This window comes from Dendrobium catenatum, unplaced genomic scaffold (assembly GCF_001605985.2).
Source record: "Dendrobium catenatum unplaced genomic scaffold, ASM160598v2 fragScaff_scaffold_621, whole genome shotgun sequence".
Taxonomy (NCBI): domain Eukaryota; kingdom Viridiplantae; phylum Streptophyta; class Magnoliopsida; order Asparagales; family Orchidaceae; genus Dendrobium; species Dendrobium catenatum.
In genome coordinates, this window is record NW_021319083.1 from 7,164,511 (window position 1) to 7,185,963 (window position 21,453).

The 21,453-nt window shown below is 32.1% G+C and overlaps 1 non-coding gene across 1 annotated transcript; it reads left to right on the forward strand.

Annotated features, from left to right (window-relative positions):
* Positions 1 to 17,135: 17,135 nt before the first annotated feature.
* LOC114579744 lies at positions 17,136 to 17,242 on the forward strand. The gene has a single exon (XR_003700912.1). It is a non-coding gene; the product is annotated as a small nucleolar RNA R71 (small nucleolar RNA).
* Positions 17,243 to 21,453: the final 4,211 nt, after the last annotated feature.

Consider the following 21,453-nt stretch of genomic DNA (forward strand, 5'->3'; position numbering starts at 1 on the left):
AATCAGCAACCAGCAGCCGGTCCAAATCACTAGGCAACAATCGGTCCAAATATTAAAGGTATGGTAATAGCTCTTGTGAATGAAACCCGCACTAGCAAAAAACCAGAAATCAAATTAAATAAACACCCATGAATCAACAGTAGCCAACATCTGGTCCAATTACCTAAGGAAAGATGGTAGTTGTTGTGAGGAATACCCGCACTAGCAAGAAACCCAAAATGCAGAACAACTAAACACCTAGGAAACAACAGAAAATCAGTCCAACTGATAATAATTAAAGCTTGATGCTTAACACCCAAACTGGTATATTAAAGGGTAATCAAATCCCCATTAACCCAAATAAAAGTCCATTTATAAAGGCTAGCCAAAGCAAATAAGCGGTAACCTAGGTAAAAATCAGAATGACACTTGAGACAATCCTCATGAAGGAATTCAAGAGCGTCCAGGTAGGCATAATAGCTATAGAGAGTAATGAAAGCAGTGATCTTGAAAGCATAAATAAACACAGAATTTGGATGCATGGTGCTAGTCTCACCCAAGAGAATCACACTAAGCTCATGAAAATCCAACCAACAGCACCCAGCCAGCCAACAATAACTAAAAAAAATAAACCATGAAATTAATAAGAGAAAACGTGACAACACAAGGCTTGCAAACTGAGCAAAAAACCAACAAACCAAAAACATCAAACTAGCTAATGAAAATGAATATAAGGAAGACCCATACGGTCTAATCTAGCAAGCCCTTTAGCCTCTTTAGGAAGAGTATGCTCATCATACTCCACAAAATTATCAAAATTGCAACCCCATGTAGCAAGAGAGTTGGAAATCGCATTCCCTTCTCTTAAAATATGAGAAATTTTAAAGGATATGAGAGAAAGGCAATGTTTAATATCTCTGAGCCTATAAAAATTAATCTAATTGGTAGAGGAATTACCATTGACATAATTGATTATGAGCAGAGAATCCACTTCAATCCATAAATTAGTGATGCCAAGAGAATTACTAAGTTGAATCCCAAACAAGAGGCTTTCGAGCTCAACTTGAATCATCGTATTAGCATTAGAAGGATCCGCAAAGGCCATAATGACAACACCATTGGAATCCCGAATAGTACCATCACAACTTGCTTTAGTATTATTTCTAGCACCATTAGTATTGAGTTTAAAACACCACACCTCAGGTTTAGTCCAGTAAATAACCCTATTGTTACAGCTAACAGTAAAAGAGAGAAAATTCAACCCAAACTCACTAGCAAGGTGATCATAACCTTTGAAAGAATCAACCTTTAAAAGCTTCGCAACAAAAAGGTGATAAATTTAATTCTTAATTTAGGAGATAATAGTGCAAGCATCCATTTTGATGTTCTCGTGTTTAGAAGCATTTCTACTGCTCCAAATAAACCAACAAATCATGACAGGAAGAATATTACAAATGTGTCCTTTAGCAGTACTAAACCATTCATTGAAAACATCAGTAATAGAATTTAACTGAAAAGTAGAGAACACATTGAATAAATTGTCAAAATGAATCCAAACTTTCATCACAATAGGACCATGAAAAAACACATGATTGAAAATTGCAATGTGATAGCAGCATTGACATTTGGAAACAATGTATAAACCTTTCCTAAGAAGAATAGAATCCACGGGAATATAATTAAGCAAAATCCTCCAAATCAAAAATGAGTAAGAAGGAGGAATACTAGCCTGCTAGAAAGCAACATTAAGAAAATTTCTAGACAGAAATTGTCTAATCAAATTCCAAACCATCATTGGAACGATTGAACAAAATGCAATATTCATTCTCCAATTAAATCAAAATCTTGAGAATTAAATTGATAATAAATTCAGGCACCAAAGTAGAGACTAAATCAATGTTCCAACTCTCATTACTAAAAAAATCCTTAACTTTACAAGAATAAATATAATGAGTATATAAAAGATTATCAATCGAAAAAATACCCAACCATTTATCTTGCCAAAAATAAATATCACCAACTCCTAAACCCCATTGAATAAACTCCTCAGCTTCCCATTTAATGTTGCCTAATCTTTTCTAGTTAGGAGAATCACCTTTTTAAAAAACACAATTTAAAGGATGCTTCACACCACAATATTTAGAAACCATAAACTTAGCCCATAGACATTTTTATCTCTAAAACCATACCACAATTTCTGATTAAAGGTCCTGACCATATCCGTAAACATTTTAAAACCATGTTTGCCCTCATCCATAACTCTAGAGCAATTCTTCCAAGAGCCCCAAATAATAGAGTGAGTACCTTCCTTGGAGCCCCAAAGAAATTTATTAAACAAAACCTCCATCCTCTTACAAACATTTAAAGTCATACATAAACTGTGGAGCATATAAATATGGATAGAACAAAGAACATGTTTAATGAGAATAAGTCTACCACCATGAGATAAAAATTTGAAGGCCCAAGAAGTAAATTTATTATGGATAGTAGAGAATATATCATCAAATAAATACGATCATTTCCTACCTTTGTAAAGAGGAGTACCCAGATATTTAAGAGGAATGATCCTCTTATTTAAACCAATTTTTCTTTCAATACTATGAATATGAGTAGAATAAATCGACTTAGCAAGAATAAAAGAACTCTTAGAATTGTTGAAAGTTAAACCACTAGTTTTCTGAAAAATCTCAAGAAAGTTGAACATAATTTGAACCATTTTTATAGAATCATTAGAAAATATAATGAAGTCGTCCACAAAGCCCAAATGGGTCAAAGGCAAACCACCAGTGGTCCTAAAATTCAATTTAGGATTTATTCTGAAAAGATGATTAAGACCACGAGATAAAAATTTCATAGCAATAATGAAAAGAATAGGAGATAAAGGAACTCCTTGCCTAAGACCATGCGAAGACTGAAAAAAAACACATGGGATTTACCATTAATGATAACCAAGAAGTAAAAAAATTCAATATTATTCTTAATCAAACTAATGAATTGAGAATTAAAGCCAAATAACTTTAAAATGATATAGAGAAATTCCCAATTGAGATTTATCATAAGCTTTGGTTATATCCATTTTAAAAATAATATTACCACCAACCACCTTCTTATCCAAATCATGAACTAAATCTTGCCCAAGTAAAATATTTTCGAATATAGATCTGCCTTAAACAAAACCAGACTGTTCCAAAGAAATAATATTAGGGAGATTAAAGTAAGTCTTCTCATTAAAATTTTAGTAATAAGTTTGTTGAAAAAGGAACATAAGCTAATTGGCCTATAATCATTCCAAAAATTAATATTCTGAGACTTAGGAATTCAAGCAATAGAAGTAGCAGTAAAAAAATAGGGTAAGGATTACCACTAAAAAAATTCACAACAACATTAACAAGATCCTTCTTAATAATATTCCAAGATTTCTGAAAAATTTTATTAGTAAAACTGCCAGGCCCAGCAACATAATCAATATTCATGCTATTTAAGTTACTCCAAATCTCCTCTTCAGAAGGAGGGTTAGTGAGCAAAACATTATCCTCCTCAGAAACAAGAAAAGGAATAAAAGAGTAATCAGTATCAAGATTGGGAGTAAAATTTGAATTAAAGGTTTTAAAGAAATACTCAGTACCCGACGAAGCTATCAAATTAGGGTCCTCAATATCATTACCATCAAACATAGTCATCTTATGAATATGCCAACTAATCTTATTATTATTATTAACAATATTATGAAAGTAGGACATGTTACGATCACCTTTCACAAGAAATTTTGAAGATGCCTTTTGTCTCCAATAGGCTTCTTCCATTTCCTGCAATTTGAACAAATAAGTCTTGGTTTCAATATAGTTGAACTTATTTTTTTTTAGTTGAACTTAGTCTTGGTTTCAATAGAGGAAACATGCATATAAGCCATTTCGGCATTATCCACATCTTCTTCAGCCTTCAAGATACTAGAAAATTTTTTTAAAAAATATATTTATTCCACCAAGAAAGCTTTTGTTTGAGCCTTTTAAGTTTAAACTAGAACCTAGTCATCCCATACACATTATCAGTTGGGAAAAGAGGAGCCTCCCAATTATCTTTCACAGTCTGATAAAAATTATCAACAAGAAGCCACATATTTTGAAACCTAAAGGGAGAAAATTGTTACCATTGGTATTACTAATACTTAATAAAAGAGGGGAGTAATCTGATAAAGTACGACTAAGATGAGTAATATTAGTATTGGAAAAATTATTTATCCAAAAATTATTGAAAAGAATGCGATCTAATCTTTGCCACATAGTGCCCTTGTTCCAAATAAAACTATTATCAGAAAAATCAATATCATGTAAATTACAATTTCTTATTGTATCATTAAAATGCTCCATAGTATAAAAATTCAGAGGTTTACCTCCAGCCCGTTCAGCAACATTGGTGATACAATTAAAGTCACCACCCACATGCCAAGGAGCATTAACAGAAGAAGAGAAATCATAAAGTTTACCCCAAAGAATATTCCTCCCAACTCTAGAACACGAAGCATAAACGAAAGAAGCAAAACATGAAACTTGATTCAAAATAAAATTAGTGTGAATCACTTGGGGTAAGTCCATGATAACATCTAAAGAAATAGAATGCATTCAGAAAATCCAAATTTTATTAGTACAATTGTCAAAAGAGAAATCAAAACCCAAGTTAACCCTAACCAAATCCAACTTAGTAGCAACAATTAAAGGTTCAATTAAAACAAGTAAATGAATGCCATGAATCCTACAAAGATTATTCACTCTATCCTTAGAAAGAGAACCACCCACACCCCTAATATTCCATAAGAGAGCTTTAACCATTGAAAGACTGATTAGAAGCTCTAGTGACCGTAGGGGTGTTGCTCAAATTGGCTATTTTATTCCTACCTTTCTCTTTGGAATGAGAGTTATTTCCTTCTTCAAAAAAATTTTCCTACCATTGGGAGGTGACATAGATTTGGACGAATCCTTAAGTTCTTCCATAGGAATCCAAATTTCAATAGAATCCACTTCACCTTCCTCCAAATCATCTTTCCTTTCCTTGTTGCCAAAAGTATGTTTTATAGTATTTCTTTCACTTCCACTTTCATAATTATCCTCCTTAGCTAGGTTAGTGCCGCCCTAATTTTCAAAATTCTCCACTATGGGATTCACATTATTTATCAGTGCCCTTTCTTAGTTAACTTCCAGGTTCAAAGTATCTAAAACTTCCTTCATTTTATCTCCAACATCAATCTCATTGACATTCACAACATCCTGATCCTCTCCCTTATCATTAATCTTATTCAAAGCACCTTGATTCCTTATGGAAGAATCTAGAGAATCAACATCTATGTCATCTTCACAAGGTTTGGGTTCCTCAACATGGATAATAGGTTCTTTATCCTTAGAAAAATAAGGACCATCAATCATAACTTGTTCACCCATGACGGGTTCAACCAAAGTTTTTGAGGTGTTAACATTTTTTCTAAGTTGGGGGGCCACAAAGCAATCGGTAACTGCATGCCCATGAATTTTACAATGTAAACTAAATTCATGAACATTTTCAAACTCAACTTTTTGTAAATACCTGGCATTTTTAGAACCAATCCAAACATCTTTCGGATGTTTCTTAGTTATGTCAAGTTCAACCAATATCCTAGCTACAGACGGCCTGGAACAGGAAGTTGTAGCATGATCGGTTTGAAGCTGCCTACAAAAAATCAAACCTAATGCATGTAACACATGAGCATTAAAAAATGTAAACGAAGTTCAGAAAGGATATCCATATGGGAGATTCTTCCTTAACATCAAAAAAGGAGTCCATTTAAGTAACCTCATTCGACATTTAAGGATATAATAAGACCTTCTAGCGAAAATCCTACTTAATCAAGATTGTTTGAAAGCTAAATAGAAACATGCCTTGCGCCAAGCATACCAACAAAAAAATTACCATATAACTTGAGCTTCCCAAAAAATTTTTGAATGGCATCTAGATTAGGTCTGCGAACAGTAAATTTACTAACAAGAGTGAACTAAAAAGGAGAAGTGAGTTTAATAATATAATCATCGGACATCAAAATCACTGAAACGCCTTTCACCGTCGATTTAGTAAAAAAAAAACTAGGGTTATGCGTGGATGAAGATCCCGGTAAGACATCACAAAATGATCTAGAAGAAGACCAAGATTTACCATCAACCAACAAACCTTTCGACGGAGCGTTGGATCCTAAGGGCGGAGCACCCCAAGCATCAGGAATATAAGAGGGCAAACCCATCTCCATACGAAGAAGAGAGCGACCTAAGGCCGAAGCCCCCAAGACAAAGAGAATCGAGATCCAAAACAGATAGCAAAAAATTAGGGCAAGATCAATAGTAGAAATCGCAAAGGAGAACTAGAAGCCGGAATCTCTCATCAATCGCCAGAGCTAGAGAGACAAAGAGCTATTTTTTATGTTCAATTGGCTAATTTATGTTTGTAAAATTGATTATGCAAATTTTCTTTAAATTGTCAGTATTAGCCCCAAACTTGGATGAAAAAGTTGAGATTTTTTTTTTTTTATTTGGGCGCTATAAAAACTTTATGATGAGTTGTGTTGTAGATTCAAGATTCATGTTGGTAACTATTTAAAAATGTAAATAATGTTTAAGATTCATGTTGGTGACATATATTTTGTCATCCATTTCAAAATGATGAGTTGTGTTGTACAAAATGTGTTGTAGAGAAAAATTGTGATAATATGAGGGTGTTCTTCATGTATTGGAGATTTCATAAGAAGAGATAAGGGAAGAGATATATTGGGGGTAGGACCAAAGAATCTTATTTCAACCTATATATAATTCAATAACTATCATAATAGGTCAGTATATACTTTTTGGTGAATTAAGCTCAAGATAAAGGTTGAATAACTGTAGCCAAGTGAGATGGCTACCTCTCTATATAGAAAGCCTATGAATTAATAATACTTAAATAATCAAAGCATAAAATGAGTACAATGGACATAAAGAGGTAATGGGCAGAAGAGAAGAAGTCCGATAAAAGGTAAAAATTACCTTCATTAGGAGTTTTGTGAATCTATCATCTTAGGTTATGAAGTTTGAAACCACTTAGTGAAATGGTATTCAACCCAACCCAACCATGAGATGCTCTTTTAGTTACCTTAAACTCTTTTATCTAGAGTTTAGCAGGACTTAAAAATCCTTAGAGGCCCAAGGAATCTCATACAAAAGGAAATGGATTGGGTTAGCCTAGTTATACACAACCACAACCAAGAGATGCTCTCTAAGGATATGGGTCACCTTGGGTGATGTAGTCTAATTGAGTTAATTGGGTCAAACCAATGCGAAACTAAGCTTAACTTGAATATAATTAAATTATTATAGATGATTGATTCCATAAGTTTAATAAAATGAGATTAAATTGATCAAAACTAGTCAATTATTTTTATATGGTCAATTCAGCTATGTTAAATCAATTGGGGTGAATTAACCTACTTAGGGGACAATTGAGTTTTGATCATTTATAAAAAAATTATTGAAACCATTTGTGAGAATTGATTTTGATTCATCTGATAAGATATACTAATTTGATTGATATGACCTATTTGAGTTAATTTAGGTGAATGTGCTAATTGGCCAATTTAGGCTTGGTTAAGAGCTAATTGAACTCAATTCATCTATGATTAATTACTTAAAATGACTTCATAGGATTTGTTGAGCTTAATTTATGTAGAATCATCAAATTGTCAAAATAGCCTTTGGCGGCCAACTTAAGTCAACTAGGTGCACCAACTAGATTATCTAAGGGCTAACTAGGGTCCAATGCCTATAGTTGATACATAGGAGTTTTTCTAAGGCAATTTAATCTATCAATATGAACATCTTGGGTGAATTTGATAGATTCGTCATACATAGGCAAATGGGTCAATTGGATTCAATTTGATTTCAAGATCTAATCCAGGTTTAGCAAAGGCTAATATTTCTTTATAGGGTTATTAATAACCTATTATTTCCTATGCAATGTTTATACAAAGACGAATCTTCAAATTAGAAGGGTTTAAATTAGTATTAACCTAATAGAATTTTGTTATGGTACACTAGGTTCAAAGGGGTCCATCTTATATAAAAGGTTATATAGGTACTAGCCATCAATTAAATAGATTAAACTTTATACAAAATGTTTGAGTAGCTGTTAGGGTAATTTGATCATAATTTATGAAATATTTTTATGGATACAAATTTAAGTTAGCTGACCTAAATTGAGAACGGTTCTCATAGTCAATTATATTATATCTACAAGTAATTCAATATATGAGAAGAAGATTTTAATGCTCATCCCATTAGTTATGCTCACATGAGACCAATTAGGACTTGGGATAGAGAAGATCTTATATTAGAGTTAACTAATATCAAATCTTTGATAATTCAAATTAAAGAATTATAAGTTAGATGTGCCTCCTATAGTCAACACTACTTCCATTCAAATCCTATAATCATTTTAGCTTCATTTGATATTCAACATATTTTAAGCCTAGGATAGATTTTTTTAGCTAAAAGGATTAGCTAAAAAAGATCCTATTAAATGTTCAAGGTGTTGGGAGGTTGAATATGACATGATGAGGATTTATGCCTAGAATATCTCTATAGATAAGCTAGAGATTCAAGAAGGAGAAGAATTTATATGAGAATGAGAATCGACGATTTAAACTCATCTTAGTAATATCACTTAAACCAGCATCATCATATTGAAAATTTTTTTAAGCTTGGGGTATGAATCAGCTTCGCGTTAGGCGAGAGGGCAAATACTGGAAGAGTGTTCGTTTCTGCTCACTCAGATTTCTTGTTTTCTTGATAGAAATCGTTAGTTTGCTTTTGTGATAAAGGGGTCATTAGTTATAATGGAGAAAAAGTGGGAGCTTTCTCTTCACAATGCAGGTTCTTATTCTGTATTTGTTTCTTTCATTTCCCATCATCTATATTAAATCTGAAACCCATGCTTCCTTTCTGGCTTAACGTTGATTTGTTCTTAGTTGGAAGCTATATGTTTTTCCTTATATATAGAATGATCTGTTCGCATTGAAGCTGCATGGTTTGAATAGACTTAATGTTTCAAAGTACTCAGCATAGGCCCAAAATAGAAAAAATTATTATGTATTTATGTATTTCTGTTCTGTTTTAGAAGTTTTTGCTTTGTAGCGTATTTCGTGTTCTTCAAATCAATCAGTTATAGTTATAGCCAATGATATAGCCTATTGTATGTATAAATTCAGTGCTACATATCTAATAAGGAGGATGGATGTTATGAGTGAATTTCTGCGTTATGCGTTGATCTGTATCCTGAATTGAGTTCAGGTGGTGGACCTACAGCCATCTTCTGGTGGCTGGATCGCAATTACAAGTAACTGTAATAGATTTAAGGCAAGATCTTGTGTTCTTGAAAACCATATCTTCTTCGTGTAGAGAGGCCAGGCCACCATAGTCCTGCAGTGTGATTGAAAGCTCTGGACGTACACGAGTTTTGGCTGACGCAATCTCATGCTAGGGACATTTTCTCTTTGAAGAGCGGGCTCATCGGACACCATCCAGACTTCAATCAATTGAAGACATGTAGACTTTTTCTTCTCTCTTGTACACACTTTATGCACAAGAGAAAAAAAAGTCTACGTATCTTCATGTGATTGAAATCCGGACGAAAAGCTATGTATGAACTCTATATATAGGTAATAATCTCTCCAAAAATATAGACATTCCAATCATTGCTTTAGCACTCTCGACTTGTGAATAATTTAGGATGATGTCAAACTTTATCTTCTGAGCCCCATTTTAGCTTATGAACAAAGCAATCAAATATAGGAGTCAATGCCTCTTTTGAAGTTTTACACGCGAGGCTTTATGATTATTTGATAAATACCAATCTTAATCTTAATTAGAATGTTTATGTTCATTGATCGGTTGATGGAGTATTTTCTTTTGAGGGCTTTGTATCTTAATGGACAATGCAACCTGCTTATCTTTATTTGGTTTAAGGTTATGTAGATAGCTTTGTTATTTGAATGAAGGACGATTTTACTCTTTGTTGTGCTCCTCATATTCTCATTATTTATTACAGCTGCTATCTCAATATGTCTAGTGGCTTATATTTTTTACAGATAACATGAAATTAGAGAAGTTAGTAATCCAAATAGCTTTCAGACATTATGGTATTATATTTTCTTATATATTATAAAAGATTTTACTTAATTAATTGTAAGCTTATATAGCTTTATGGTGATGTTTTGCTGAAATTTCCTTCATTCTAGTTTTTGTTTTGGCTCTTGCAGCATTTAGAGATTTGGGAGAGTCAGATCTTCCTCTCCAATAGAAGATTCATTGTATCTTATTTGTCTTTTTCCGTATTTCATCAAACTAAAGACTTTTAAGTGTTTTGCTACAAGATTCTTCTCTATCTCAGATTCTATCTTGCTAGAATTTCAATTTCAGCAAATAATTTCTGCACTTGTTTCATATCAGAGTTTTTCATTTACACTTAAATAATAAAAGATACAAAAATGAAGAGGTTTGAGAAAGCATATAAAGGAGTGGGCTAAAAGGTGCTCTGATGAATGTTGGGCTTTACTGGTTGCATTTCAACTTCAAAAGCTAAATCGATTTTGTATAGGCTTGAGCTAGTTCTTTATTTAAATAGTTTGTTTCAAGCGCCATTATAGTTTTTTATAATAAAAGAATCAAAATTCAGTAAAAAAATTTCAATATTTTTTGTTTAAAATTTTAGCAAGAAAAATGTGGTAAATTTATGTGTGTGTTTGTGTATGTATAATTTGTATAAACTCCATATAAACAATAGTTTTAAAACATTGTAAACAAATGAATCAATTTATCTTTTTTTGCAAACAAATATAATAATTTCTAGCATGCATAAGGTTCTCAAATCTTGGCATACGTGTCTACGTTTCTTTGTGTAACCCATGCATTATTACTACTTGATTAATACTCAATACGTTATAGTTTCAAAACTAGAAGAGGATTTGGAGAACTTTGGAATGGAGAAATCTCACAAATAGTCGGTCGAGTTTTTAAATGGTGCACGAAGCTATGTACCTATATGAAGATTGTAGTAGAATTTTTGTTGTATTTAAGGTGAAAAAATCTTGTAATTTAATATTTATGAAATAAATTTTTTATTTGGAGAAAAATATCTTATGTAAGCTCTCATATGTATATGAGATTTTTAGAAATTTGATTGGAGATTAATTATTTGCAAATGAAATATTTTGAGTCAGCATAATTAATTGATAATTGAATATAATTTATATTAGATATAGCATATATTGAGGCATAAAATAATGTCATTTTATTAAAATTATTTTATTAAATTTAGTTTGGAAAATCATATATCTTATGGCCTTAAATGTGCCTTAATTATTAAACATATTTATCACAATAAATGCATTAAGGAGTTAACCTATTATGGCATCATAATATTTGTCATTTTAATTATAATTCCATCATATAAACATTTGGAAAAGCTGATCTATTAGGACCTTATAGGTGCGTTGAGGAGACTTAGTCATCAAATTAATATGGTATGAAGTTTAGTTTTTAGGGCAACAAAAAGATGCCTTAATCTATGCAACGTTGCTAAGTGACACATTGTTTGATGCTTAATAATCATGTTGCCCTTAGAATCATATTATGGCACTTTAAGCTGCACTAATAGCCATTTTTTTTTGTAGTGGTTCTACAGCTATAATATTATAAGCCCACATCTACTAGCCAAGCGATGTGTCCATTCATTAAATTGTGGTCCCTGTTAGCAAGCACCGTGGAGAAAACTTCAGCACTGAGGCATTAGTTATTTTTATGGGTGTCGCAGCAACAGTGTTTTGAGCGCACGACGAGACAATTACACTACAGGAAAAACTCATTTCCGGCAGAATTTTCGGTGGAGTAAATTCGTCACAAAATTCCGACGGATTTTCCGGCGTTTTTCCGACGAAATTTTTTGACAATTTCCGACATATTTTTTGAACCTGTTTTATCGACGAATTTTTTCACAACATTTCCTGCAAAATTTCCGACGGATTTAATTTAAACTAAGAAAGTTATATTTTAATAACTTATTTTCAAATTAAATTATTTAAATTAAATATTTTAATATTTTAAAAAATAACTTAAATTATAATTTAATTATTTAATAACAAAAATAAATTATTTAAATTAATACTTTAATTATAATAAATTTTTATAATAATTTATTCTGTTAAATTAAGTTAAATAATTTATTAGTTATGAGTTAAATAAATAAAGTCTCTGATTTAGCAGGTTTTGTTTAAGGGTGAGATGGCAGTATGGCCGGAATTCTTACGCGCGGGCAGGGTTTGAACCCCGCCAAAGTCATTTCGCGCGGGCGGGGGACCCAGCGCGGATCAGCTGGATGCTCCGTGCGGGAGCTAGGGCGGGCCATGTGCTAGTGCGGGCTTGGGCTGGGGCCATGTGCTTAGGCGGCTGGGCTAGAGCGTGGCTGGGCTGGAGCGGAGCTCAAATAAAAGCAGCGGCGGGGCCGATTTTTATTTTTATTTTTCTTGAATTTCCGGTGTAAAAAAAATCCATCATAAATATTTTTACAGCGAAAAATTCGCCGGAAATCCGTTGGAAATGTTTCCGGTGAATTATTTTGCAATGGAAGACCTTTTCCAATGCGCGTTAAACCGGTGAAAATATTTTCGTCAGAAATCCGCCGGAAATGCTAATTTTCGATTCATTTTGGCCATTTTTCCGCCGGAAAATGACGGGAGCACTAGATTTTCTATATTTTTCTATAATAGTTTATTTGTTATGTTAGTAGGGGAGTTTAGTCATTTAGTAAAATTCTGACTTCAGTGTGTCTCTCTGAAATTTTCTTAGGAGTGACAGCTAAGAGAATTCAGGGAGCACTAGATCCACTTCTTTAGAGTGTTTGGTCAGTGTTTGTAGAAGCAATTTTGTAAGTTCAAGGAGTAGTGTTGAGGAGCGTTGAACCATCTGGTAATATCTTTTCTTTTTACTTTCTTTCTTATATATTATTAATGAAAATGCGTTGATCCAATTATTCATCACGGTTGGCTAATTCCCAAAGTTTTTGATTGGTGGTGTAAATAAAATATGGAATACTAATGATTTATGTTAATTTTTAAATTAATGATATGATATTTTCAATATACCAGGTTTTTATTTAATGCATGTAATGGCCATATGTGCAATTAATATTAGGTGTAATGTGGAGCCTAGGAATAGGAAAACAGGTACAACCAGGTATGTTGGATTGTTATGATAAAAGCATAGGCATAGTGCTTGTCTTCTATCAAATTTATAGAAATGGATTATCATGAGGGGGTGATTAACAATACATGCTTTACTTACTTTTCTAAGATTTTTATAGAGCGACAGATTATGGGAGTTTAGAGTGATATTGAGAGTGGAATGTGTTAAACTCATCCTTATCTCTTCGTGCTTGACTTCATAGTCGATGATGCTTATGCTCCGAATAACATCTCATTGTTAAGAGAATCAGTAGGAAATATATTAATTTTAAATTTCAATATCAAAATAGGTGAACCCTAGGGTCTTTATTTGAGCGTTGTGAAGTCAATGTAGCACTCTCTAACTTAACAGCACTGGAATTTTGTGCCGCGGCGCTGTATAAATAGAGACTAGGCTTTGTAGTGCTAACTCCAACGCTGCAGTGCTGGGATAGTTTGCTGCGCTTTGTATCGTTGACTCCTCTGTTGCTGCGACACTATCAAACATAGACTTGGCATTGCCACGTACATATGTAGGTGCTCCGGTCATGTCAATGATGGTGCCACAACAGTATTATATTCTCAACGCCACTGTGTTGTGTCATACTTGCAAAATTTTCCAATTTCTTGTATTTTCCTACACAAATGCAACTAAAACATGCTTTAAATAATAAATTAATACATAAAATAAAATATTATTTGCTCTTATCAAATCATTCGTAAATTAAACTCTTACTTGTCCTCAAGTAAATGAAAGCTTTTCATTCTTATTATTTGATTAACAAAAATTAAAAATAATAATATAATATTATTACAATGTAGGATAATACACCACTGTCTAAAATTAGTAAAAATAAATCAAAGCTATACTTCTAAAAAAATATGAATATTTAAATTTGACCAATCATTCTTGTATTTACCTAATTTAAAATTGTATGTTATAGATTTAATCATTAACTTGTAAATGTTGAAATGAATAATATATTTTTAATAATTAGATATAGTTATTGTTAAAATTGCACTTTCATTAGTTCACCATCTCTTGCATTAGCCCCCTCATCTTATCCTTTATAATTTTTGAATAAGATGATATTTCAAATCTTTAAGCTTTCACTGATACTGAATTTTTGATGTACTCATTTTCTTCTTTTGAAAATTTTCATTTTTTTCTTTTTAAGAACTATTTGTAGTTTTTCTTTTCTTTTTCTTTTGTGAAGTACATAATTAATGATTTTGAATATCAACTTCTACTTTTAAGATTTTATGCAATCTTAATAATTTTAATTTATGGAATTGAAGAGATTACTAATTTCATCTTCATGTTAGCTATGATTTAATTTTTAATCTACTCATATCTAATTTTTTATGCTAATTATTCTTCTTATAATTTTTAAAAGTTAAATTCATAAAAGTATAACTTATAAATTCAAATTTATGATAATAGCTCAAATAGTTGAATTAGTTAAGTATTTATTTTTTCCAACCTATGAAGTATACAAGGAGTTCATTCAGACAAGGATCTTGGGTTTTATTATTATCCTAATTTTTCATAGTTTTATTTATCATTTTTATAAGGGTTAATTAAATAAATAAAATTTAAAAGTATCGAGAAGACAATAATAATTTATAAATGAAGGAAATTTGCCAATATGTAAATAAGCACATAAACAAACACTACAAATACATGCTTTCATATGAGTGATAAATAGCGCATGAAATATGTGTTAAAACAAAACTTAACATATCATTAATAACCAGTCCACATGGAAACCATCATTCAACAATTACTTTCAAAGCCAAATTTTTCATTTAAGTTCAACTACATAAGTCAATATCTGCCACCACTTATTTTCCACCTACAAAATAATATCTCAAATTTTTTTTTCAAATGCTATAGGTTTTCAGCGGCCAACTAGCAGTTTGGCAGCCAGTAACACTGATACCGGACGGCTAATCATAGCCGTCAGAAGTTCACTATAGCCGTCGGTAATTACCTGTGGTTTGCCGACAATTGCTGGTGATTCTCCGGCGATAAGCTGGCGGTTTAGCCTCCGATAATTCCTTCGGTTCTGACCGCCGGTGATTGTGGTCGCCGGTGTTCAGCCGACGATGACCCGGCGGTTTGGCTGCCTGTATTACTGGAATTTTTGATAGCCGGTAAATAACCGGCGATCACTGGCATTACGATTGCCAAAAATAACCTGCGGTATGGGCCGCTGGAAAGTCGCCAATGAGTAAAACCACCGGAAAAAAACCGCCGAAAATTCTTTCCTACGCGAATTTTACCGGCGGTTTTTGAACCGCCGAAAAGCCACCGGTTTATTACAAAACCACATGAAAGCCTATAATAACCGCTGGAAAAAATTGCCGGTAATGTCTGAATTTCTTGTAGTGAATGATAGGTAATGTCTGAATTTCCTGCAATGAATGATAGTGAAAGGATCAATCCATCCATATTTGGTTTTCCCATGTCAATTCTTTTCCTTATAAATTAAATAGAAACATATGTTGCCTAGGAAAGAAATCATACCAGAAAACTCTACCACCATGCATCTTCATTATTTCTGACATATACTTCTTCTTATCTTCACGCAACTCTTCTTTTAATTATTTCAACTTTATGAAAATGGTAGCACTTTGCATGGGGAGAAGGGAAAAAGAATCCTCATTGTTGGTATGATTTTCATTTTGGTTCTTTGAATAAGATGATGCTTGCTTGTTTCTACCCATTGCTTAGACTTTTGATTTCTAAGAGAAGAAAGTATGATAATCACTCAAGAGTAGGTAAGAACTAAAAAGAGAGCTTCCTTATAGTTGGTTTTATAGATTTTAGCAAGAGAGAATTTTTAGAATTTTTAAATTTCAATCATTAAAGCCCATCAGGGTATTGCGACGTTCAAAGGTATAGCATCGCGGCACTCCCTTCTTCTCTTTCAACGATTTCTTTAAGCATATTAAGTAAAACCTAATCTAGAGGATAGGGTTGCTCCCTAAAAAGATGCTAATTTTATAATCTTCAATCATACTAGATAATTAACTAAACCAAGGTTGGGTTGTCTTTCAAGCAATGCTAAGTTTATAGTCTTCAACCAAATTTTGCCCTGATTTTTCATTTGGCTCAGTTAGATGATTTCTATTCTTCAATTGAGTCCCATTGGTATCTCTTTCCTTCTCTTTAAGATTAACTTCAGTGTTACTAGGAAGATATTCAATGGGTTTACTACTCACAAAAATTACAAGCTAACTTAGTTGAGTTTTCAAATTTTTAATTAAAGTAGCTTGGTTTTATAATTGAGTTCCCAATTGCATGACCACATCTTCTAGTGGTGTCTTCCTTGTTCTACACTTATTGCTTTTATTTAATCTATGACAATATGCTGGTCTTGGATTATTAGTAGTTTGAATTTGATTGGTCCAATATGTGCCTTGGTTATTTTGACTATAATTCCATTGATTTCCATCATTATTATTTGACCAATTAAATTTTGGGAGATTCCTCCAACTTGGATTATATATATTTGGATAAGGATTATTTTATCTCCCAATTGAATTTATATTTTCAATCCTTTGGATATCATTTTGTTCTACTTAACTTTTATCGTCAAAATGTAAATTTTAATCATAATTTAAGCCTAAAATGCTCAATTTCTTTGATATTGCTGCAACTTGTGCTGTCAAAACAGATAAAAAAATTAATTTCATAAACTTGAACCACTTTTTTAAGATTCACTCTATTAGCAGACCACTAAAAATAATTTGTTGTCGGTTTTTAATTAATTCATAAGCATCTTCAAAAGACTTTTATAATAAAGTGCCTCCAGTTGTAGCGTCAATTATCACTCTAAGGGATCCTGCCAATCTATTTTAAAAAGTTTGAATTATCAATCAATCAGGTAAGGTATGGTGAGGACACTTTCTAACCATATCCTTGAATCTCTCTCAACTCTCATAAATAAATTCTCCTTCTAACCGAGTAAAAGAAGTAATGTCTTTTCTAAGCTTGGTAGTCTTAGAAGGTGGTAAATTCTTTTTTAAAAATTGTGGGCTAACTTATTACATGTGGTAATAGAGCCTGGGGGTAAAAATTTAACCATATTTTTCCTTATCTCTTAGAAAAAATGGGAACAATCTAAGTCTAGTGGCATCATCACAAATACTGTTGTACTTAAATATTGCCTAAATTTCTAAGAAATTTGTGCAATGTAAGTTAGGGACTTAAATGAGAGTTCTCCCAAATTGAGAATTTTGTATAATCTGAATGATTGCATGTTTTAATTCAAAATTAATTGCTTGGATGGAAGGTCTATTTATGCTTTGGTGAATTCTATCTACTAAAGAGTTTGTAAAACTCTTAAAAGGTCTAGAATAATAATTCTTTAAATATGATCATCTATTTTAAAAATCTTTTTGGTGGTACTAATTTTAGAAAGAGTTCTCTCGATTTCATAATAAAAAATTTAAAATATGTCTCTTTCTATGTCTTATAAGCATGCAACCATAAATATACAATCAGTAAATTAAAACAAAAGAATAAAAGAATATAGTAGGACTAATTATGCAATTATTTCAATAATATAGTAAATGTGCAAATAAAATAAATTCTTCCCTTGTGATGGTGCTAAAAGCTTGATTGAGGCAGTGGAGTAACCTGAAGAATTGTGAATATGGTTTAGGGCTCTATTTATCCCTAATCAATTCTTATTTTTTCTTTGATATAAAAAATTATAAAAGTCTCACTTAATATACATAAATATATGTGCTGAATCAAGTATAGTGATAAAGTAAAGTATCAATCCCACGAGGAATAATGTTTACTTGAAAATACTAATATTGTCTACTTCAACTACAATAATTATCCTACTCAATAAAAATAAGGTTTGGTGGAGTTTCAATTATTTCAGTAAAATTAATTAAAAAAGTAAAGCATACACTTATATGAATAAAATGTTTTGGATTAATGAAATATAAAATTAATATATTTTCTACTTTCCCTTTTAATAATGAGAGCATAAGCATCTTTGATCTCTAAGTCAAGCGTGAAGAGACAAAGATGGGTTTAAACACATTCCACTCTCAATACCACTCTAAACTCCCATAATTCAGCACCCTATAAAAATCTTAAAAGAGTAAGTAAAGCATGTACTGTTAATCACCCCCTCATGACAATCCATCTTTATAAATTTGATATATGACAAGCTGCATTATGCTTATGCTTGCATCATACTAATCCAACATACCTAGTTATTCCTGCTTTCCTATCCTTAGGCTCCACATTACACTGAATATTAACTACACATATGACCACTATATGTATTAAATGAAGACTTAGTATATTGAAAATATCATATTATTAATTCAAAGATTAAGAGAAATCATTAGTATTCCATATTTAATTTATACCATCAATCCAAAACATTAAGAATGAGCTAGCCATGAAGAAAAATTGGAGCAAACTCATTTTCATTAATAACTTACAAGAAAGAAAGTAAGGATATCGCCAGATGGTTCAACATTCTCCTCTATACTTCTCCTTGAACTTACATAATAGCTTCCAAAAACACTAACCAAATACTATAAAGAAGTGAATATAGTTCTACTTGAATTCCCTTAGCTATTACTCATAAGGAAACTTTAGAGACACTCTGAAGTCCGAGTTTTAATAAGAGACTGAACTCCCCTACTAATATAACAAATAGACTATTTATAGAAAAATATATAAAACATATTCTAGCACCGCGACACTCATGATACCTACGCTGTGATACCCATAAAATGAACTAATACCACAATGCATTAAGGTTTTTCTCCGTTTCAGTGCTTGCTGACATTGACCCACTATCAATGAATCAACGCATCATTTCACTAACAAATTGTTGCTTAAACAGCTATATCTGTAGCGCCATGGTGTTGCTAATGTACTGTGAAGTCCATGTGGCACTCCTCTGACTTAGTGGCACTAGAATGTTGGTGTCGCGGTACTTTACAGATAGAGGCTGGATTTCACAGTGCTGACTCCTCCAACACCGCAGTGTTGCGATAGTTGGTTGGGCTTTATGGCATTGACTCCTTCGATGATGTGTCGTTGTCAAACAAAGACTGGGCTCCGCCATGTCCATATTTGGCCGCTCTGATGGTGTCAATGATGGCGTTGTGGTAGTATTAAGTTCGACGCCAAGGCGTTGTGTCATACTTGAAACTTTTGCCCATTTCTTGTATTTTTCTGCACAAATACAACTAAAATAACATGTTTTTATTAACAAATTAACACAAAAAACATAACATTGTTTTTACTTATCATCGACCACCAAACCTCCTCTCCTTGGATAAAACTCATTTTGGCAAACACAACATTAACCTCTTTTTATTCTTCACTCCACAGTATTTATATATGTTTAATAATGCTTTAAATTGATATAAAATCAAATTGTGAGAAAAGTTTGAGCTAACCTACTTGAAGAGGTGCAAAGGGGTACTACTCGGCTTTTGGAAAAGTGTATCCAACTCTTTAAATAAGAAAGCAAGCTATAATTACTTAAAATTTTATGTTTTTAAAATTTTTCAACCACTAGCTACATTTAAGCTCAAGCTAACATTCTCTACTTGTGATGCCTCCAATATTTCAAAATCCAAAATTCAAATGTTCAAAAGTTTAATTAATTAAAATTTTAATAAGAAGCATCTAGACCTCATGATGTTATCCTAAAACAATTAAAAGTAGGTGGAAGTCCACTATATATAATTGAAAAGGATGGAAAGTTTATGGTGATTGCAACTATCTCAATTTGATTAGTCAATTCAACTTGAATAAGTTATTGAAGATTTATTTCTTTTGATTTAAAATTTATCTCATTTTCATTTTGCTCAAAAGCATACCTATGAATAACTTCCTTTGTGGAAAGAGATTGTTAGTGATAATTTCTAACTAAAATAAGACGAAGCATTTGAATGCTAGGATAAGATCACAGCAATCACAATACCTGAAGCATCGATTCCAATTGAATAAGAACAAGAAAAGTCTGTATGTTTTAATACATGTTCCTTTCTGAACCAAAAAAAGTTTATCTTTTTCCAATGGAATTATTAGTGGAGCAACAATCATGGCATAATTTTGAATAAACTTTTGATAATATCCAGTAAATATTAGCTACTTCATATATTTTGATGATTAACCTGATTGAAATTCCTCAAGTTTAACTATATTGTTTGCTACTCTTTGAGTCAAAATGGTATGTCTCAGATATTCAATTTGTTCTTGAGAAATGAGGACTTACTTAGCTTAACAAACAGTCTCTGTGTGAAGTGATTGTAGTACTTAATGGATATGACTAACATTTTAAATTTGCTATATGTCAAAATATCATCAAAAATAATAGCACGAAAGTCATAGATATGAAAGAAGTATACTATTCATCATATTTTGAAATGTAATTGAGACATTTGTGAAGCTGAATGGCATTGCCAAAATTCATAATGATCTTCATGAGTTCAAAAAGTGATTTTGAATATCATCCATTCATTCAAATTTGGTGATATATTAAGCGCAAATCCATTTTTGAGAATATGATCGACCCATATAATGCATAACTTAATTAATCAACCTTGGGCATTGGAAAGTGGTGATATACTAGGCTTGATTTAAGGCTCGATTATCCATGTAAAACTGCCCTGGCTTCATTGGGAACAACTTTCCTATTGCTTTCTAAAGCAATTTTTCAGTACCAAAAATTTCAAATTCAAAAAAATTGTTATACTAAAAAGCAGCTTTATAAAATAGTAAGAAAGTAGTTCCAAACAAAACCTTTCTAGCCTGAATAATACAGTTGGACATTCATATTTTATAGCCAATCGAAGTTGTATAAAATTATGAGTAGATCCACTATCCACTAATATCTGAACGAGATGATTACCCCATTTCCCTTGCAAACGCAACGTAGTTGGAGTGAATTTCACAGTCCTCTATTATACTTCTTATTGCAATGAAAGCATAGACATCCACTTGGGCTGCAGTAAAACATTGTACAATGTTATTTACTGTATATAGAGAACTCACAAGTGGTTGCCGATCCTCTGTTGCATTGTTGAAATATCCTTTGCAACTAATTTAATTTTCGATTTGATAATTTTTCACAGAGATTATAAAATTCTCCAACCGTTAACGTTTGTTGTAATTTAGCCAGCTCTCCTTGCAAATCGCAATAAAATGATGGTCCTAA